This window comes from Balaenoptera physalus (assembly GCF_965194825.1).
Source record: "Balaenoptera physalus genome assembly, chromosome: 18".
Lineage (NCBI taxonomy): Eukaryota > Metazoa > Chordata > Mammalia > Artiodactyla > Balaenopteridae > Balaenoptera > Balaenoptera physalus.
The window spans coordinates 67034306-67057707 of record NC_138899.1 but is presented as its reverse complement, the minus strand read 5'-3'; positions in this window follow the sequence as shown (position 1 = coordinate 67057707).

Genomic DNA, 23402 nt, shown 5'->3' with positions numbered 1-23402 from the left:
CAAGCGGGGGCCACTCCTCATCGCGGCGCGCGGGCCTCTCACTATCGCGGCCTCTCTTGTTGCGGAGCACAGGCTCCAGACACGCAGGCTCAGTAGTTGTGGCTCACGGGCCCAGTTGCTCCGCGGCATGTGGGATCTTCCCAGACCAGGGCTCGAACCCATGTCCCCTGCATTAGCAGGCAGACTCTCAACCACTGCGCCACCAGGGAAGCCCTGCAAAATACTTTTAACCCAAACTGTATTTTATTAAATTTAGCCATCCTCCATTGTGAGAAACACTACTGTTTTATGTACATTAAGAAAGAAAAGATGCTGCTGTTCAATGTGATGCATCGTCCATTGTAAAATGAACTGTAAATTCAGAGACATTAAAATGTTAAAGGCCTTAGGGATGATGAAACTGAGGATCTCAGCAGAGAGGGTTTGCAACGCCATGGGTGATCTGCCGTTATCTCCCCACCACCCAGCTGTATAAGGCTCTTCTGTTAATAGAAGTGAGGCACAGGGCCTTAAGGAGATGTGCTCGGGTCATGTGCTTTGCTGGGGGTAGAGCGGTAGGCTCGGCCACTGGGACTGAGCTGGTGCTTTCTCCTCATAGCCCAACTGCCTTGTCTCTTCAGTGGGGTCTTTCCCTGGGTCAGAGAAGGTCAGTGGCAAAGAAAGAAGAAAATGACAGAAAACTAGATGAGAAAAGGAGAAATAGGCATGCAAATATTAATGTTTTCTCTGTCTCTCTCTTCACACACACACACACACACACACACACATACATATATATGTATTTTACTATATATATGTATTTTTTTAAATGAATTTGGGAAGCAATATTTTTGATGTGAAATTTAATCAATTTATGCCTCACTTTTAATTAGTTTCAAGCTGTTGATGATTACATATATATACATATATATATCATTTCAAGCTGTTGATATATGTATGTATACGCATATGCATTTTATATTTGGGGGAGTGAGTGGTGTAATTATTTGTGCAATAAACACCATAAAAGTTTAATGTAGACTATACATAAAGTTACCCATTAAGATGAAAGACAATTCAGTAAATAAGCCACAGGGTCAATGAAGATTAGGGAAAGTGTTGTCATCTCTGCATTTAAAATGTCTTGAATGTGAGCAATCTAAAATTGAAAAAGAACTTTTTTGGAGATATTTACCAGAAATTCTTTCTTCTTCACTAGCATCCACCTTACCCACACACACGCGTGCACACACACTCGCCCACAATATGCCCACACACCATCTCCTGAAGCCTCCATTGCAACCTTATGGTCTCATAACTGAGGTTCATTGTGTAACTGAAAAAGCAAAAAAGAGGAAGATTTCCACTTCTGTTGCTCTCCCTAAGAGATGGGCTCTTCCTTCAGAGACTGAAATCTCCACGACAGGCTTTGTCTCTCACCCCCACTCCATCCTGCTTTGGGAGTGGAGGATGGGGGCTGGGCCGGGATGTGGCAATGTGGGAATTTGCTTCAATACACTGGGTCCCGTGGCGGAGAGCCCTGCGGGGACAGGGCTCAGATGCCTCTGGAATTCCAGGGGGACAATGGCAAATGGGCACTGTGGGTTGTGTCTGTGTGCCAATGACTAAAGCTCAGACATCTAATACAAGGTACTGGAGCCAAACAAAAGCCAATATTGAAGTCGATCCTTTGGAAAAGGAGGAGTGAAAGGAAAGGGATTTGGAGAAAAGCTGTTGACACCGTAGCTTTTAAGACTCAAGCAGCCAAAGACAAATTCAAGTTATGTTCTTCCGAAGATATTCTTCTTCAGCCTGAAAGCCACAACTGGTAGAAATTTGCAAAAGCCTCGGACAGAGGTGGACTTACCCACATTCAGGTGGGAAAAAATAAATGAAGAATGTGTTAGAAAATAAACTTTAGTTCCTAACTTCCTCCCCCATCTGCTTTTCCCTTTGCTTTCCTTTGGCTCCTTAGTGGGAGGGGAAAAAAAAAGATATCCATTCTATTATTCCTTAATTTTCATCTCGCAGCTCATTATCTCAATCAGCACATCACAGATGAGTGCACTGATTTCTGAGAAAAATTCCAGCGGGTTCTTGTAGCTGTGGCTAATCGCCACAGTTAAGATTTTCTGTCATGACCTGAAAGGGATGGTAAGCGTTTGATTGGCAGGAAGGTTAAATAAAGAAATAGCAGGCAGAAGTGATCATGTTCTTTCTTGGCTCTTGGGGATCTGGGGTGGGAGGAAGGAGGTCAGGGATCATGAAACAGTAACCACCCAAGACCAGTTAAAGAATAATTTTATCTGGACCCAAATGTGGTCCCAGCATTACAGTGTGCATTGAAGGAGAGGTGCGGGTGCCCAGGGCTTTGGAATAAAGCATCTTCTGATGTGAAAGGTGGAAGAATCTGGTCTACAAAGGGAAGGCTAGTCACTGGGACTCGATGGAGAACTTGGGCGAAGACAGCAGACTCCCTTGGGTGAGAGCAGCCAGAAGCAAGGGCTGGGAGTTTGAATCACTGCTTACCTCTAGTTTGGTGCTCTAGACTCAATCTCTCTCTGCTTTCAGCCTCCCCATGTGTGAAATGAAGGAAATAGAAATGAATTTACCTCCTAGGGTGTCTTCATGGCATAATGTATAAAAAAGGTTTGCAAGGGACAAATGGAACAATCTGAGGGCATTCTGGGCCACAGTTAACATCAGTTAGCTGGAGAATTAAAGTACATGAGGCTTGAAATGAAAGAATGCAAAACCCAAACCTATAGTGTCCCTCCCCAAAAGAAAGAATGAAAAAAATACATAAGAAAGAAAACTGAAAACTGTGAAAGAAAAGCCCGTGGGGCATGATGTCCCTCAGGGGTGTGATACATCAATGTGATCAGTGTCAAGTGTGCACTGAGAACCTCCAGAGAGGGCAGTAGGTTTATAAACTGTAACATTTATAAGATCAGGACACACCTGTGGCTGTGGGTGGCAGGGGAAATTGAAGAGACGCAAAAGAGAAATTAACATTGGTCTATAAACAGAAGGAGCATGACATAATCGGAAAGAAGGAAGAGAAGCAAAAAGGGTAAAGGGAGTGGAATATATGAAATACAGTTTTAAAAAATCAGTTAAAAAAACCCCCACACCCTCCCCTGCACCAAAACAAAAAACAAAAAAACCCTAGTTAATTTAGAGTAAAAAAACAAAAACTAAACTAAAAGAAACAAAAAAGCCTCCTCTCTTCTCTCCACAGCCAAATGGATTGTTGGAATTACACAGGCAGTTAAGCCAAAATGGTTATCTGGTTGCTTCCTGCAAACACAATCTTAATGAGCAGCTTTACACTTGGTCCTAGAATACATAGGATCAGATTCTGGGGAGGACCAAGTAAAACACAATGAGTCATGAATCAGAACCATCCAACTCGTATGCAGTAGAAAGCAGAACAAAGCAGATGTTTCCTCCCTGCTGCTGAAGCCCTTGGCATCGAGGCTGGATGGTTGTATTTGGGGAGAGTGGGCAGGATGGGTGAGGGGCACAGGCCTCCCTTGTTCTTTCCTTCTCTCTGGTAGAGTCACCTGTGGACTATGGGGAATGGGGTTAGAGGGAGGGTTCTTTGTATTCTAAACAAAGCAAAGGGACCGGTGCTGCCTTCCTCTGCCTATGATAGAACCTGAATTCCAAAATGCTGAGATAGGGCACAGGGGAGCAAAGCATAATAAAGTACTGATTTGGAAACCAACCCAGATCAAACCTTATTTTCAAGGCAATATGAATGAAAAATAAGCTTTCAGAATCAAGGCTGACGATTGACGCCCTCTTTCTTTTCATTTCAGCATATGATTAGGTAGCCAAGGCAAAGGCAAATGAAATCTAAGTCACCAGTGTCCTGGTCAAGTATCAGGAAATGCCTTCCCTACCACAGCCGTCTTCCATGGAATTTCAAAACTGTGGTGTTTCTCCATCATACTTGAATAATTTGTGGCTTCCAGGAAGGCATCAGGCTTGTTAGAACTACACATGCTTTGGATAGTGAATATTTTTCTTTGGAAGTCAAGAGGAATGACACAGCAGACGTAAAATAGGTTCCCTGCCCACCACTTCCTGCCTCTATGTCTTCTCTACACTGATAATACCACCTTCCTCAATAGGCACAGCAGGTGGACACATCCCGGGAAGATGGGCACATCCTCCCACCTCTTGGTGTTCTCAACACAATTTCCTTCTTCCAGCGCTTTTCCAAAAAGAAGAAAAATTTCCTAACCAAAAGAAGAAAGGCTTTAGATTAGGAGAATTAGCAATGGAGAATGTCCTGACTCGATTGCAATCTTATCTCAGATGAAACTGAAAGGAGGGAGCCCTGTCCAAGCCACTGGCTGTGCTCACTGTTTATTTCCCTTAAATCAAGATCGCAGGCACTGGGCCCTGGAAAAGTAGGTTTTGGACACGTCTTAGTACCTGTCATCAAGGACTCATGTCTCCCATGACATATGGACATTTTAAGATCTGCAAATAAATATACTAGGCAATAAAAGGTCTGTCTGTGAGCTCAGAGTGGCAAATGGAAAATTCTGGGGGATTTTCAAAGTTCTCACATCAAAGGAGATGGGGACACACATCATTCGATTTTAGGTTGAGCCAACACCATTTCCTGGGAAAATGGCGCTAACCTCCTAACTGGCTTCTCCTTTTATGCCCTAACCACCCCCGTCCACCCTTCTCTTTTTCTATGAAATACGTGTGAATACAGCTTTCCCTGGAAGTGAGCCCTAAGACTCAAATTTATGCTGCTTATTTGAAATGATTTAAAACAAATATTTTTGTGAAGCTTGGATCCTCGAATTGGGAAGGACTGTTTATAAACAGACACGGACACAGTTGATGACACAGTTGGCTTGAAAAACGTAAGCCTGCCTTCAGTCTGGCCCTTGAAATAGTATTTGTAAATGATGAATTTGTGTATAAAGGAACAATTTCCTGTAAATCAATGTACCTTACTTTAGATTTCAGTTTAATACAGAAAACCCTCTGTCCTTGGAAATCAAACGGCACACAAATTGTTCATGGTCTTCATAGGAAAAAGCCATATGTTATTTGGAGTGATTTATCTAGACATTCAATCCCTTCTCATTGGAAACCTGTATTTTTCAATAATGTTCCAATTAACCTGACCCAGCAGAATAAATCTGGGATACCTGCGTTGACAATAGATGAACACAGGCTGATTCTTTGGGCATTTTCATTGTAGGATGCACCCTAATAAAGAACAACAGATGCTTTTAATGATACCATTGCCATGAAATGGCTCTTGGCTTTTCCAGTTTCAGACCTTCTCAGAGCTATTTCAGTTATTAAAGAGAAGAAAAACAAACAAGGGCCACTCATTATGATTGAGGACAAGCATGGTGGAGTCAGTGCACAGGAAGGAGAATCCTTTGTCAGTTTCAGCCATACTATCCACGGCAGGTTGTTGAAGCTAGACTCATGTTTGAGGTGTGTTGTTAGAATAGCAGATTTTTTTGGTCTCTTTGCAGCGGTATTTATAAAAGTGTCATATGATTCTGCTCGTCTTTTAAAGGAGAATATGGGTAAAAACATTCTCTTTTCTGATGGGTACTTTTCCTGCAGAAATCAAATTCCTCACTCCCTAAAATTTAGGCCTGAGGGAGGTACCTTGTTGTTTCTTGCATCTTGGGAATCTTTGCACCAATTGGGAGAAACTTGAATGTACCCAAGGGAGCATTTTTGACTTCAGAGCAGGAAATTACATCCTGGGAGGAGCAGTCTTTTGCATAGTTCCCAGAGGCCTGGAGAGCTGGAGGGACCCTGGAATAAGCATAGGGAGGGCCCAAACTACCAAGGATAGTGGTGCTTTCCATTTGTTAGGAGAAAACAGAGCAAGGTTGGCTAGAAATTCAGGGAGCTGCTGTTCAACTCTGTGTTTCCATCTTCCAGAAGCATTGGCTCACAGGTCATTTCCTGGGAATTTTTGTTACAAAGAAACACCTTTCTCCTGTAATGTAAACAGGATGATGACCTAGACCAAGGTTTTGATGCTGTTTTTTTTTTTAATATCATATTCTAGCCAAAAGGTCTTGTTCCATGACTATTTATGTGACATTTGACAAGTAATTTTATTTGGTCCTCATTTTTGCCTCCAACAAAGTGATGACAATATTTTCTGCCCCAAATAGCCTGAAACGGGTCTTATAAAAATAAGTATGAACATTTATATAATTTACTTCTCCTTGTGTTAAAGTAAATAAAGACAAGATGTTTTATAGGATTACTATTTTTATTTTCAGTAACATGAATCCCAAGACAAGCATGATTACAGTATCATGGTCTTATAGTGCTCTATGGTTTATAAAGCATTTTTTAATATATGCTAACTCATTTGATATTTACAAAAAATACTAGAAGACAAACCAGATAGCTGTTATTTTTTCTATTTCCTAAATTAAGAAATAAATAAGCAGAAAGGTTAAAGGATTTATATTAGGTCACACAGTCTGGAAAAGAAGATTTAAAACCCCTGGTTTATGATAATTTTTAATGTCTTTCATTCCTCTTTGGTGCCAGGGTTTTATCACATCACTAAATCTGTCTTTACTTTCTGAGCCAAGTTGCTTAAAATCTTAATATTCTTATTTTTCAAGTATTGCAATTTTAGCGTAGAAAGAAAACTGTGACCAGTCTGTTGGGTTGTGAGTCTTTGTGTGAAAGATTTGACAGCGCGGTAAAACTCAACCTAGATGCCTCATAAATAAACTGACTTAATAGAGAGTTAGGGGATTTCTATTTCCAAGTTTATGATGGAAAGAAGTATTAGTATCTAACTAATTTTTTTTTCTGTGTAGACCTTATTGAATTTTTTCCCCAACTTACCCTCTAATAATTCTTCAGAGTCTTTTCATACAATAATTGCCCACTCTCCTGGCCTCAACTTTTGGTCTTAGTGTAGACCCCCCCCCCAAACCAAACAACCAATTAGAGTCCTTTCCCTGGGAGTCACAGGCAGAGGGAGATGCAGTCTTCTCCAGTGGATAGGCCTGTGATGGGTAGATTTCTGGGATCATGGTTCTCGTCACATGGATTCCAGAGCAGAAGAACACAGAGACTGAGAGAGAGAGAGACAGGGGGAGGGAGGTGGGGGGTTGGGACAGGGCACGGGGGCGTGGAGGGAGAGAGAGAGAGAGAGATCTGAAGTAAGGCTTTGGGAGAAGAGATGAGATTCAGAGAGAGTCCTGACAGATTTCCAAACCCTAGTTCCAATCCCTTCCTGGGGACTTGTGGCATCCCTGCCCTTGGGTTTTGGGAGATAACCCTGAAGCCTTATTAATATATGAACCTGGATTTAATGTGCTTAAGATCACCTTTCAATCCTGCTGAAACAGTTGTTCAAAGTAATTGCCTTCCCAGGCGGAACATTTTACCTTCAGCTCTTTAATCCACACCATGTATCATGAACACAGTGAAGCATTGATGTAATTATGTGAAGGACAGAGTGGAAATGAAAAGGAGGAAACGCCGGCTGGTGGTTAGATTGGCAAACTAAATGTCAGAAGTTTTGTTTCTGTTTTTGACATGACTCTGGGGACACAGTCTTAGGCTCTCTGCTGTCACCCCGCCAGAGCCCAAGAGACCAGGTTTGTTTCCTACTTAGATGAGCATAGCTTCTGATACTCTGGGACCCTTGTGATGGTAAGAAGATGCTTCTAAAAGTGGAGAAGTCACAAGCCCAGGCAGAGTGAAAGGTCAGTTTCACAGTTGGCCCATACTTTCTCGTCTACAAAGCAGAGGACAGCATAAGTCATACTTGATGGGGCCAGTTTCAATTACGGGAATCAAAGGCGACCTACTTTTTATCTTGTGACATAGTTACCAGCTCAACACAGAGGAAATCTGGTATGGTGGGACTGACAGTTTTTTCTGTATATTTGAATAGAGACAAGCGCTCTTTTTAAAAAAATCCTGCCCTTCTTCTTCCATAGAACAATCACTTGTCTTTCAAAACCATGATGTGGCAGCACTCTTTAGTCCAGAATCCTTTATGTTTTCTATTAGGATTTTCTGATTGGCTCAAAAAATCATTGCACGTTCCTTCTTACATATGACATGATTGTCTGTGTAGAAAATCCCCCCCAAAATAAAATATGTATAAATTAAACAAAACATGTACAAGATCTGTATACTGAAAGTTATAAAATGCTGATAAAAGAAATTTAAAAACACCTGAATAAATGGAAAGGTATACTGTGTTCACTGATGGGAAAATTTAATATAGTAAAGATATCAGTTCTTCCTAAATCGATCTATAGGTTTAATGTAATTCCTACCAAAATACCAGCAAAGTTTTTTGTAGACATAAACAACCTTTTTCTAAATTTATGGTGCAGATCCTAGAATAGCTAAAAGCATCTTGGCAAAGAAGGATGAAGAGAGAGGAATCACTCTACCTACTATTAAGGCTCACTGTGGAGCTCTAGGAATCAAGACAATGTGGTATTAACAGACGGATAGACATATATTCAGTACATCACAGAACAGAGTAGAGAACCAGATATAGACCCACACAGGTGTGCTCCTTTGATTTTTTTGAGGAAAGTGGAAAAGCAGTTCAATGTAGGATAGCCTTATCAACAAATGTTGCTGGAGTGATTGAACATCTATAGGTTAAAAAAATTGAACCTCACACATTATACAAAAATTGATTCCAAATGGATCGCTAACTGAAAAATAAAGTGTAGAATTTAAAAACTTTCAGAAAAAATCTTAGGAGAAAAATCTTCAGAATCTAAAACTAGGCAAAGAGTTCTTAGACTTGTTGCCAAAATGATAAACTGATAAAATGGACTTCATCAAAATTGAAAAGTTTTACTCTGCAAGAGACCCTGTTAAGATGAAAATACAAGGTACAGACTAAGAAAGAATATTTGCAAACCATATATTGACAAAGGACTAATATCTAAACTATATAAAGTACTCTTAAAAGTCAATGGTGAAAAAACAAATAATTCAGTTAGAAAATATGCAAAAGACGAGAACAGACACTTCACCAGAGGAGATTTACAGGCAAGTACATGTATGTAAAGATGCTCATCATCAATCACTATTAGGGAAATGAAATTAGAACCCAAATGAGATATCACTACATACCTATCAGAATGGCTGAAATTAAAAAAAAAGCGAAACAGTGACAGCACCAAATGATGGAGATGAAGCTGAAATCATTTATACATTACTGATGGGAATTTAAAATGGAACATATAGTACCATTTAAAATGAAAAATAGTTTGGCAGTTTCTTATAAAATGAAATACTTAATTGCCATTTGACCCAACAATTGCAGTCTTTGTCATTTATCCCAGAGAAATGCAATTTATTTTCATACTAAAACCCATACATGTTTATAGCAGCTTTATTTGTAATAGCCCCAAAGTGGAAACAACCCAAGTGTTCTTCAGTAGGTGAATGGATAAACAAATGGTACATCAACATCATGGACCACTACTCAGTGATAAAAAGGAACAGACCACATTGGTTCACACAACAACTTGGATAAATCTCAATGGAATTACACTGAGGGAGAAAAAGCCAGTATCCCAAAAGGTTACATACTGTATTACTTTTATGTTGCTCCTGCAACAAACTACCACAAACTTAGTGGCTTAAACACAAATTTTTAATCTTACAGCTCTGGAAGTTAGGACTCCGAAATCAATCTCTAAAGCTTTAAAAAGTCAAGGTGTTGACAGGGTTCGTGCCTTCTGGAAACTCTAAGGGAAAATCCATTTCCTTGACTTCTTCAGCTTCTAGAGGATATCTACATCCCTTGGCTTGTGGCCCTTTCCTTGTATCCCCCCAACCTCTGTCTCCATCACATCTCCTACTACTATACCTCTGATCTCTTGCCTCCCTCTAATCAGAACTTTTTGGACTCATTCAGATAATCCAGGAAAGCCTCCCTCTCTGAAGATCCTTAACATGGTCACATCTGCAAAGTATCTTTCACTATGTAGGCTAATATATTCACAGGTTCAAGGAATTAGGATGTGAGCATCTTTGGGAGACCATTTTTCAGTTTATTACATATACTGCTTGATTTGATTTCTATAACATTATTTAAATGAAAAAAAAATCATAGAACTGAAGAACAGATTAGTGGTTGCCAGGGTGAGGGGGAGAGGGTAGGTGTGGCTCTAAAAGGGCAACACAAGGGGTGTGTCTTGACTGCTTTGTACCTTGACTGTGGTGGTACAGGCACCATCTACACATAGGTAAAATTGCATGGAACTAAATACACACACACAAACACAAATGAGTATAAATAAAACTGGGCAAATTTGAACAAGATAGGTGGATTGTATCAAAGCTAATATCCTGCTTCTGATATTGTCCTATGGTTTTGCAAGATGTTATTATTGAAGGAAACTAGGTAAAAGAAACTAGGTTATTATTGAAGGAAACTAGAAAACTAGGTAAAGGGTATGTGGAATCTCTTTGTGTTTCTTACAACTGCAAGTCAATCTGTAATTATCTCAAAATAGAAAGTTAAAAAAATCAAAGCAACAAACCCCAGAAAGTCATAGTGATTATTCTAGAAAGGTAATAATACCTTAGGTTGGATCCCAAGCCCAGCTGGTAGTCAGAATTATTTGCGGGCCGGGCAGGGGGGTGTTGTAAGAATACAGATTCCGTGACCCCATCTTGGACCTACTTGATTAGAATTTTGTGGGATAACAGCCAAGAACCTCCAGTTTTAAAAACTTCACAAGTGATTTATCATCAACTAGGTTTAGAAACCACTGTATCATAGCCAGGACATGGAAGCAACCTAACTGTCCATCGACCGATGAATGGATAAAGAAGATGTGGCACATATACACAACGGAATTTCACTCAGCCATAAAAAGGAAATGAAATTGAGTTACTTGTAGTGAGGTGGATGGACCTAGAGTCTGTCATACAGAGTGAAGTCAGAAAGAGAAAAACAAATACCGTATGCTAACACATATATATGGAATCTAAAAAAAAAGATGGTTCTGATGAACCTAGGGGCAGGACAGGAATAAAGACGCAGACTTAGAGAATGCACTTGAGGACATGGGGAGGGAGAAGGGTAAGCTGGAGCGAAGTGAGAGAGTGGCACTGACATATATACACTACCAAATGTAAAATAGATAGCTAGTGGGAAGCAGCCGCATAGCACAGGGAGATCAACTAGGTGCTGCGTGACCACCTAGAGGGGTGGGATAGTGAGGGTGGGCGGGAGACACAAGAGGGAGGAGATATGGGGATATATGTATACGTATAGCTGATTCACTTTGGTATAAAGCAGAAACTAACACAACATTGTAAAGCAATTATACTCCAATAAAGATGTTAAAAAAAAAAAAAGATCCCTCATAAAAAAAAAAAGAATATTTTAACAGTGATTTTAGATTTTTTTTCTTGGTTTTCACATGACTCTTATTTTTGAAAAAAAATTATGTACAACTGTAAAAATATTTTGAAAAGAAAATGTCTATGATCTCATAACCATAAAATTTATTCTTTTTTCATATAACTTATTAGCCCTTGACTCCATGTATGTGTTTTTTATGTAATTGGCTAATATATGCATACCATTTTGTTTTCTGCTCTTTTATGTAATAAACATTTCCCCTGTGTCTAAAAAAAAAGAAACCACTGTATCATATGATGTACTGCTTTTCTTCAAATGGTTTTGCACGTAGTACTTTCTGTTCACATAAAATTTCAAGAAGCACATAGGTCCATCTTACCAAGATGATAGTAGAGGAATAGACAGTCCCTTCACATATACTCTTCAGGTGGAGTTCTGAGTAAGATTAGGGAAAAATTGAGTAAGAATGGGAGAAACTTGGGATATTGAGTTTAACGGTAATCAGGTAGATGATTCACATCGGAATTAACCTACTAGAAAGATAGTGGTTTTGAGGTTCTCCCCAACAGGGGAGAAGACTATTGTTTGGAGGAGACCCCTAGCAAGAGAGGTGACAGGTGTGACATAAAAAGGAGACACATTGATTGGAGATACCCTGAGTGCTGCTTTGGATGTGAATTTTTTTTTTTAATTTATTTATTTTTATTTATTTATGGCTGTGTTGGGTCTTCGTTTCTGTGCGAGGGCTTTCTCTAGTTGTGGCAAGTGGGGGCCACTCTTCATCGCGGTGCGCGGGCCTCTCACTATTGCGGCCTCTCTTGTTGCGGAGCACAGGCTCCAGACGCGCAGGCTCAGTAATTGTGGCTCACGGGCCCAGTTGCTCCGTGGTATGTGGGATCTTCCCAGACCAGGGCTCGAACCCGTGTCCCCTGCATTGGCAGGCAGACTCTCAACCACTGCACCACCAGGGAAGCCCTGGATGTGAAATTTATTTTAAAATTTTATTTTGTGTTACTGTGCATGATTGTTTGAAGGTTCTAATTGTGGCTTTGGGAGTCAGGATATGAAGAGAGCCTTCATTTTAAGTTGCCAAATTGGTGGGAAAATCAAAATGGCCAGGTACAGAGACTGGAGAAGAGAATAGATTAAATGGCAATTCAAAGGGCAAAGGTAACTTAAAAGTTTGTGAGTGGAAAAAAAATTTTTTGAGTGCACTTGGGTGGGAGCCAATAGAAATGTCTCTTAAAAGATAATGTGTGTCTTTTGTGCTTGTTTGACATAAATAGGTGTTGTACGAATAAAGTTGAGAACCCTACAGTCTATGAGTTGACACTAGCCCAATTCAATCAATTGAGAAATTGTTAATTTGGAAGCTTTCCCTAAAAACCAGGGCCTGTGTCCCATCCACAAAGTTAATAAAAAACCTGATGGGGGTAAATTAAGACATGCAGGCAATTAAAATTAGATGTCATGGAAGGAAACAGTATACCCTGTTCCTACACAGCAAGCTTGGGGATTGACTGATAACCAGACCTAAGCCAACTGTTACTTTCCTGGTTACTGCTCACGTCCCCATTCCTCTCAGCACTGGAGAGGTCTAAGATCCAAGATCAAGACAGCCAATATTTGGAACTTCATCAGAAAAGCCTGTGTGATGAGATTACCTACCCTGTAACCCACCTTGGGCAGCATTTGCCCCGTGTTTCCAAGAGTAGAGGGAATAGGTCTTAAGATACTGACCCTGTTCCTGCCCAAATTTCTCCATATGCAAAGGCAGCCACTGTACATGCTCTCCTCTGCCCATCAGATGCTCATCATTTAGTGAAGGGACTCCCTGCTTTGATACCATATTCCTGGAGCTGTAGCTCTGCAAGTAGAGCTATAATCACTGGCCATATACAGGGAGAAACGAATACTTCTGCCACCAATATTTGCTAAGAGATTAAGTGATATTAGATGATACTTGTTGTGGGGACTTAATGGGTTCTGGGACCTTAATCTACTGTAATGTGCCAGCCTCAGGGTATGTAATATTTGTTAATGTTCTTTAAAAAAATTTTTTTTTAATTTATTTGTTTATTTTTGTCTGTGTTGGGTTTTCTCCAGTTGCATCAAGCAGGGGCTTCTCTTGCTGTGGAGCATGGGCTCTAGGCGCGCGGGCTTCAGTAGTTGTAGTGAGTGGGCTCAGTAGTTCTGGCTCTTGGGCTTAGTTGCTCTGTGGCATGTGGGATCTTCCCAGACCAGGGCTCGAACCCGTGTCCCCTGCATTGGCAGACCGATTCTTAACCACTGCGCCACCAGGGAAGTCCCTATTGTTCTTTTTAGTAATAAAATATTCATTTAATATGCTGTAGCCAGAGTTGTTGGGAAGGGAGCTGTTGCTAGTTTACTGGGCTTTTGAGGAAACTTGCAACGGTGTTTGGGTGGCAGCCGGCGGATGTGCATGCCTCTGGAAAGATAGTTAAGTCTGTTGTGCGTCACAAATGGAACAGGAGATGCATGAATGGAGGTGATAATCTGCAGCCCATGAGCAGACCCTCTCACAGTTGATATACAACTGGGGCCGTGTCTCCATTCTGCTTCCTGGCCCTCAAAGGTTGGGGAAGAAGCAGTATTCTCCCAGCAGATGCTCGGCTTGGAAACTGGACATTTTTGAGAATGATTGTCTCTGGGGTCAAATATGATGCTCCCAATTCTAGTCCTTGATATTGAATCCAAACTCCAGGAACAGAGATGGGACTTATTTGGCCAGGATCATCTCATTCTGCCCCGTGCTATTCCAAGCCCTTCCCTGTACATTTTTAACATGATGATTTATATCAAATCACTTGTCTGGCCCTGAAACACTGCAAGAATCCAACATCTTGAATCTTAAAGCCTAATCCTTAATGCCTTCTAGTTTTTTAGTATTTTTTCACATAACTCTCTGGATCAGACCCTCCTGATCTTTGGGGCGTGTACTTTATTGTGCTCTGCTCATTGGCACACGCATGTCAGAACATGCTAGAGTGGAATGGTGACCCATTAGTCAGCGAGCTGAAAGGAGTAAATAATTTAGGTATTGTTGGATATGTCTACAATTTCCTACAGGTGAGCAACTCATACAACATTGTACTTAAAATTCCAATACCATTCTCCTCTGGAGCTTAATAAACATTTTGGGAACTAAGCCAACATTACTCTCCCATATCTGCCCTTTCAAGTCAAAGGGATAAAGGCTGAGATTGTTCCTCTACGGTTTTATCATTAGCTTTTCTTTTCCTGGGTCAAGGACTTTCCTTTGGCCTAAGAAACCCAGTACCATCACCCCAGTCTCACTTTGCTGACCAACATCTGTACCTAGTCCCTTGGGTGTGAGATAACTTTAATCAAATCAGTACAGACTTGGCTGCGATCTGAAACACTTGTGAATACAAGGATTGTCTCCCATCCACCTGGCCTTTTTACTATAGGATTACTGTGTTGAAATAAGGCTGGAGATCCTGTGACAAAGATCAGATTTACTGTAAACACTGTAATTTATTCCTCCCCAGAGACTTTTAAGAGACCAGGTATTCTGTTGCTCTGGTGTTTTAATTCCATGTCAGCAACAGAGGTAGAGAATTAAATTGATTCTCAATGACATCTCAAGTCCCTAGCTAGTTCTCACCTCCAACCCCATACTTCTAGTAAATGGCTGGGTTATATATCACCACTGTAGCCAGGAGCCACTCTTTTCATGTCATTTCCTGAGTGTAGGTACTTGCATTCTGAAGGGCTTTTGAAATTTCTTTCAGATCTTCTTTGTAAATCCCTTATGGAACAGCCCCGTGAGGCGTGTAAGGCACATTTCTTTTGAATGTATAGAATATCATCTTTTGGATGTGAAATGTCTCAAAATGTATAATAGTACGTGCTTGGGGATATGTGCTTTTGAAAATTGATCATGGCATTCTCTCTGGGATTTGTCACTCTGGCTTCTTATCTGAGGTCCAAGTTGATGGCACCCATGTGAGATATACAGCACCAGACCAGAGGGTGGACCCCAGGCAACAACAAGGCCCAACACACCTGGCCTACTTTGCTCAGACTGCCTACCACTGCTCCTTGCCCAGATCTTCTGGGTATTGGGCTGCCCCCAATGCCCTCACACACATGCCACATTCCAACTTCTCTTTTTCTCTTTTATTATCTCATCTTCACCTTTGCCCTTTTACCAACATGAATTTCAACATCTTAACCTCTGAATGCCAGATCCCTTCTACCATCAACACCCAATTCAAGTTCTTCTTTGTCATTCATCCAACACACATTTATTGGTCCATACCAATCAACATGCTAGGTTTGGGGCACCCATTGGTGAACAAACAAGCCTGCTCTCTGCCCGGGGGAGGTCACAGCATATACAGGGAGGCAGACAAGTAACTGGAAAGCCAACAAATAAGCAATAAAAAATGAGCAATGAGATGGAATAACAGGGAGCACGCACTTAGAGAAGGTCAGGAATAACAGGGAGCACACAGTTAGAGAAGGTGGTGACCTTTAAGCTAAGACCTGAAAAATCAGGAGAAGTCAGGTGTCCTTTGAGAGTGAGAGTGGAGGGCACCTGGCAGAGCATGTGGTGTGATCGGATGCATGCTTTAAAAAGCTGTGCATGGACAGCAGATGGGAGGGGGACAGGAGTTAAAGCGGGGAGACCAGTAGGTGGCTGTAGAAGTAGTCCAGAGGAAAAACGATGGATGAGATGGTGGCAGTGAAAATGCAGGGAAGGGACCACACTGGATTGGATATAGGGTGAGACGGATGGAGAGGAGCCAGGAATGGATCATTCCCAACTAATTTAAGCCCCTACTCACTCTTGCAGACTAGTGCCAGGCACCCAGTAAAGATCAAAACATGTTCCTTCCCTACTTTCTTTGAAGACTTAGCAATTCCATACATGCCTTGTTTGGCAGTAACGCAGGTAACATCCTGCGACATCTCTTCCACTGTTTTTTAATCAAAGATACTAGAACATACCATCAGATAAACACTAAAAAGTGTACAATTTACCATCCTAGGACACGGCTCACATAGCTCTTTGAGGAAATAATCTCTTTCTGTGATAGCAAGGCCATGATTACAAAAAAGAACATCAATGATAACGTCTCTCTACGGTTTTAATTTTATCTGATATTCAATTCTTGATTAATTATGTCCTTAGGTTCCAGGGTAGTGTGAATTTCGGGTTCTTTTGCAGAGGTCCAAGGCATATTTCAGGCATGACCCTTACTCATGATCGTAGACCAGGAAGTAAATGGCAGAATTGCACTGGTGGCAAATCCTGAGGTCAAGCTGTATCTACGATGGATGGCCACTTTGCAAGGGGTCAATCAAATATTGTCACGTCGGGCTCCTTTGCACAGTAGAAGCAGAGGAGCTTGTGCTTGCCTGTTGGAGATTGGGGATGCGGGGAGAGAGAGGCACGCTGCTAAAGGAAGCTGAGTACAGATTGGTCCCCATCGCCTGTGGGCCAGTGTGCTTTGCTGTGGTTTCCAGTCGTGGTCTGAGAGCCAAAAAATGTCAGGTGGACTTGTGGGTGGCTTAGCTAGAGAATGTTCTGAGTGAGGTCCCTCAAAGACGAGTCTTGAGCCTGGAAATTTTTGAGCAGGAAGGTTTGGAAGACCCATGTGTAACCCGCTGGCGGGGTAGGGGTGAGACACTCAGCGGAGGAAATATGAGAAAGCCCCAGCCGTCAGACATCAATATTTAGAGGGAGGGGGAAAATCTTTTGTTAAGGAAAAAGACAGTCTTCATATAAATGCTTCTGTTGTGTAAACATGTCCAGAGTGTTGTGAAATCAACTTAGTAGTAAGCATTCTGCTGTACCTAAAATAGCCAAACAACAAACACAGGTTATTCAGTTTTTCCACTTGGGAAAAAGAAACACTGCCTCAGTTCAACCCCCAATTTCAGCCTGTGACCATGAGCTCTTTCCGTAGTAGAGGAGGGGTCTGACAGCGGCTTTGCTGCTGGCCACTCCAGCCATTTAGAAAGAGCCCCAGGCTGGCGCCTGCTGTGGGCAGAAACTGTGTCTAAACATCTGCAGCGGAATCAATGGACTGAGAATGTGGGTGAAGCCAATTAGCTGAGGCTCGGCCGGGCGGGTGAGCCACAGGCTGGGACGCCAGCTCAGTCTCCGCCCTTGTCTAGCGCTGGCAAGTGCCTAACCAATTATAGCGACTGCATTTTGATGCCCTCTTCAGTTCGCCCACAGGACAGACATATGCTCCTTTATTTGTTCAAGTACTAAAATGAAAATAAATACTGCCAGTCAAAAAGTACCAACTGAGAACGGGGAATGGAAAATGAGCAAGGAATTGTGGCCTCGTGATGATAGCATGGAAAGGCAAAGCTTTTGGAATCAGGTACTTTCATTTTGCAGTGGTATGGGTTTATTGTGCTTGCCCTTTCACGGAAATACACTGTTTTATTTTCAGTTCTGTGCTCAGCCTACAGGTCCCACCTTAGTCCCCAGAGATACACGTACTTGGCTATCATTTTCCTCCACATACTGGAAAGAAAACAAAGCGATCAGGAGACCTTCCTGAGTTAAGAGTTTTATAATGATACCAGTTACAATAGTAAAATGATTTTTTTACCCATTTATTTGTATGAGTCCCTTTTCTTACTATGTTGATGCATTTTCAAAAATGAAGACTGCCAAGACTGCCAAATTCAATACTATAATTCAGTTTTTTACTCTAAAACATTATTTATATGTTTGTCCTGGCAAACTAATCAAATGTTGATCACCTATATTCTTTAAGTTTCAAAAGGAGATACTTTGGCTTCTCCCATGGCCTTTGTAAAAGTGATACCGTGATGCTTGCTCAGACTGGATTTCTGTTGGAGTGACTGTTGCTTTTCTGGGCAGATGAGTTTCCTGAGTTGGCATTCCTTTTAAGTTTCTTACAGGAGCCATCTAATCAAGGTGATATTTGGGTTGAAGTTGTCTAAGACTGAAACCGTATCACAGATCATTAACCTGGTCAGGTGTGGCTGCTTTGAGAACTGTATGCTGTTATAAAATAAGAAAACAATGCTTCTGATTCCTATGTTGGGGATCACCTACATTTCACTCGTCATAAGGACCAGATGAGGGTCAGAAGTCCCCTAAGAGAATGTTACTCTCCACCATGCTCTCTTATAGCCTCAGTGTACACACCTGCATGATAGCATTAATCCCTTTGAAGGTAATTGTACATATTTGTTTGTCTCTTTCACTTAGTTATGAAGATTGAGGCAGTATGGTAGAAGGACAGGGTTGGGTTCAAATCCGTTTGGGCCACATTTTCATCTTGAGACACAGGTCGAGCTGTGTAACCTCCCTGAGTCTCTGTTTTATCATTTGGTAAAAAGATGAGAATGGTAATACCATATCACAGGGTTGAATAAGGGATACATATGTACTGACCTGCTATATATACCAGGTGCCTAAGAAATAAGAATGTCTACATCTAATTTTCAGGCTGTAATTTATCTTGCAATAATAGGCGCTTAGCCCTGTACCTGCCCTTAGTAGAGGATGCAATAAATGTATGTTAAATAAATAAATTGATGAAAAGATGCTGAGGGAGTCAGCAAGATCTTTGAGAAAGGAGTTTGTCTGGAAGACACTCCATTCTTTTTCCCCCCGTCAGTATCCCTCACCCAAATTCCTAACGCTTCGTACACACGTCCAGGGTTTGTTTACTCTTAGCATGGAGGTGGGGTGGAAGGGAAGGGCAGGGGCTCTGGACTTTCACTGCCTACTTTTGAGTGGGTCAGTTAGTCAGTTGAGTTGGTTAAAGACCACTGTTCTGTTTGTAAGCCTAAATCCACTAAAATGGGAACAAGTAGGTATTTCTCAAAATTCTTGCTGCCAGGTGTGAAGAAAAGCTCACAGTGTTATGAAGTGTGTCCCCAGGTAGCCCACTGGTGGTGACCCCTTGGCCCTGTGCTGGGGCAAGCTTCGAGGGGACTAGGGAAAGATGGAGCTCCACTCCCCGCCCACCATTTTTTAGTGCCAAGTACTTTCCATAAGCACTTTCTAAGCTAAAAGACAGACTTACACATCCATCGCTACTATTTCATTAGTTCCCCCTTCAAAATCATCTATCTCTTTCTCTGTGTCTTTGCCTGTTGCTCCAGGAGCAGAAAGTGATGAAAGGCAAGACTCCTCCAAGAAGATGAAAGGTCCACTTGTTATGAAACATTGCCTTTTCCATGGTTTAATACTCTTCAGAATGCAGGTAGAGCCCAGAGCAGTTTCCCTGGTGTTTGCCAAACCCCAAGCCGCAGACGGTAGAAGAGGCAGAACATGAGCAATGCAGGGATGTGGGCTGAGGGATTCTGTGTTTAGACAGATGCTGTCCAGCCGCGTGTTGAGCCAGAGAAAGCAGGAGTCCAGACCTGGAGCACCGGCCCCAGGGGAGCGAGTGGAGGCGTTTGCACCGACCATGTGAGGTTATGGGGAGAGCCAAGCGTGAAGACAGGGTTCTCAGTCATCATCACCCACAAAGTGTCACCAGGAAAGAGAAGGGTTCTAGTCATAAACTGGATAAATGGCTTATTTTTCTTGCAGAAGAGTCTTTATGAGAGTGAAGTCATTTGAAAAGGGGTATCAACATAAGAAGCACTAGTGACAGATTTGGGTGGGTGGGAGTGGTGAGGGGATGGTAATCCTACTTCCTTGTTATCTCCTGACCACTATGTATCCTTAGTCTAGACCTGGTTTATTCACTAGGTTTTAGTTCATGTGTCCACACGGATCAATTGGTAATGGCTACCTGGAATGTAGGGAAAGATCTGATGATTGATTACTGATGTCTGCCCCAGGACAGGAAAGAGGAATAGTTGGATTAATGCCATTTACTGGTCATCCCTGGTCTAGAACTCAGCTTGCTTTAGGCTTTACTTTCCTCATCTTGAAAACCAGGCCAACCAGAGTTGTGTGAATTATTTTAAGCCTAAGGTGTAACTAATGAGAGTATTGTTTGAGGGTTATTGTGGTTATATTAAGTTCACTTGCTTATAACACCATGTTTAGCATTTCAAGTAAATGAAAGTATTTAACCTTTTACATTATTTGTCATAATCCACTCATTGTGCATTGGTATCTGGGATTATAGTAGTCCTGCTATTATGTTATCATTTACATAATGCAGTGGTACCTGATATAGCCTTACGGATTATAGGCTTGATGTTGGTTGGTGTTTTATAGTGAAATGTTAAAGACTGAAACACTGCACAATTTATTATAGAAAAGGAGGAGGCACTTGAAACTGTCTTGGAGATCTATGTCTGTCTGTCCATCTCTATCTATCCATCTTCAAAATGTGGGAAATAAGAGTATTAGAGGTAAATAATAATATAAGCCTATATTTTAAACAACTGCCTTATAACAAATAAGCTTTTTGATAGCAAGACCTTCAAAAAATAGTCCTAGTCTCAAGGGTCTGGAAGAGACTTTGAGAATCCCCCTAACTTTCTAACCACCTCTTATATTCAGGCAGGACTTCATATAAAGAGCTTCCGGAACTATTTTACACAATTTTCTTCTTTAGAGTCCCTAAAGCAGATTTGACAGTCTCCTTGAATCCCCTATTGCATGATGGATCCAAGTTTTGTGGGACCTGGAGCTCAGACAAATTTCGGGGTTCCTTGTAGAGAAAAGGGATACAAGAATCTCTTTTACAAATTTTACATAAACATGAGACATGTAAGCACATTACCAAGTCCTCTGCCAGGGTTTTGGAAGGGGCTCATAGCCTTAACTTTATCAGCTCTGAAATGTTAACTTTATCAGCTTGGTATTCTTAGCAGTCAGTAATTTGGGCTAATTTCCTAATCCTGCAGGAATTGAGGAAATAGCTCCTTACGCACTTATCTAAGGTAAGAAAGTATGTAATGGATTCTGATTTCATGTATCACATTCTTCTAGGAAGCAGAGTCCAAGAAGTGAAAATGTGGGAGTGGGTACATTTTTTAAAATTGTTTATAAGACTATAGGCAATTATGTATAGAATAGCCATTTATACACTGGCACACATACAAAGAAGCATGAGGAGTTTTTCTCACTCTTTTCTGTGGTAAAATAATCTGGCCTCCAAAAATAACTAAATTTTTTATTTTTTCCCCCTTGCCACCCCCTGGCCTTCTCTCCTCTCCTCTCCTCTTCCTTTCTCCTTTCTCCTTCCTTCTCCTTTTCCATCTGCTTCTTTAATTTTCTTTTTCATTCTTTTCTTTCTTCTTCTCTACCTCCTGACCCTGCTGTCCTTCCTGCATCTCCTTTTTTGTATCTTTTTCTCTTCCTTCTCCTTTTAAGCTGCATATTAAAAATTCCAAAATATCACAACCAAAATGTTGACAACAGCAAAAAGTTAGGCTCATTGTTCCTAAATATTCCTTTCTTATTTACTTAATTTTTTTAGGGATATTGAACAAACTCAAATTAATTGTGATCCCACAAAAGGACCTGAAGGCCTAAGAATTACCCAAGAACAGAGTGAGTAAAAATAAGGTAGCAGTCAAGCCCCCAAAGTACAGATATTGGATGTAGACACATTTCTGGTATCCTGAACTCCAAACACAGGGATAAATCATTGAAACACAAAGAGGGGAAAAAAATTGTGTTTTTAATTTTCTTCTTTCAGAAAGCACTCTATTTCATTTTTTTCTCTAACCAGGTCTGCAGACATATTTTGCAGCTTTGTGAATTTTTGTCCTTTTGAAGTGATCTTCCCATTACTCAAGTTTAGGAACTTAGTTTTACTAAAATTTTAAAACATGAAATATTTCAAATCTCAGAAAACAATACAACAAACACCAAGAGAGCCCATCAATCAAATTGAGTAGATTTGCTGTATTGTTTCTGATCTCCAATTTTTTTTGAAGGAATAAGATATTTTTCATGTACAGTTAAGCCCCTCAGTATCAATGCTCCTTGGACCACAGACTGTAACTTGAATAACTAGGTTAAAACATAGAAACATATTAAAAAGACATGTATTCACAGTTCAGCTTTTCTATACCCTCAATATATTCTTTTTTGGCACTTTTATAACATAAAACACTGCATGATGAAAAGGTTTACAAACTGCCACTGTTAAGCAAATTTGTACATTGATTGCCCAAATTAGTTTTAAGCAAGATGATATTTTCACATCAATTAAGTTATTTCCATTAGTTTAACTTTGAAATGATGTTTGTTGGTTTTTTCCCATGGTGCCAGCGACAGCTCCAACACACAAATACATGTGGACACATTTCTTGAAAGAAATGTTCAGAAATGTGAACATCTTTTGCTGAAGTTCTCAGTGTAACAAATTTATGATTTGCAACAAACTTCCATGTTAAAAAAAATCGCAAAACTCAATGATTATTTCACCCAGGTCTATGGACATTTGAAAGTCAGCAATATGGAAGTGGTAATAAAAATGGTTTTTAATTTTTAAAAATATTAGTACATGTGATTCTTCTGGGCGAGAATCATTGTTTAGCATGGTCTAAAACCCAATGAAGGCAGCAACATATAGCACGACGTTGGGCAAGTTATTTAATTCTCCATATTTTATTTCCTTTTTTGTAAAATGAGGATAATAATACCAATTCTTACCTCACAGATTGTTGAGGGTGTTTAATGAGCTGATATATGTTAAGCAACCGAAACAGTCACTGATATAAACTAAGCATTCAGTCATTGTTATCTATTATTATTATTAATAATGACATTATTAGGAGTAGTAATGCAAAAAACTGGTAACAGAAATACAATTTGGGCTCTTCCCCCTGTCTATTTTAAAGATTTCAAGTCTTAATTTAGAACCCTTCTTTCCTTCTACTGAAGTCTAAAGCACTCAATCGAAGACTTCTGTTACAAAGACATGATTTTATATGTCAAAGAAGACTATTATTCAAAGTCTAATTACAGTTTGGATGAAGAAGAATTGATGTCTTTAGGCAATTGGCATTTCTCTCTAAATGCCTGCACTATAAAAAAAAGGGCTGTTAACTCTTGATGGTAGCA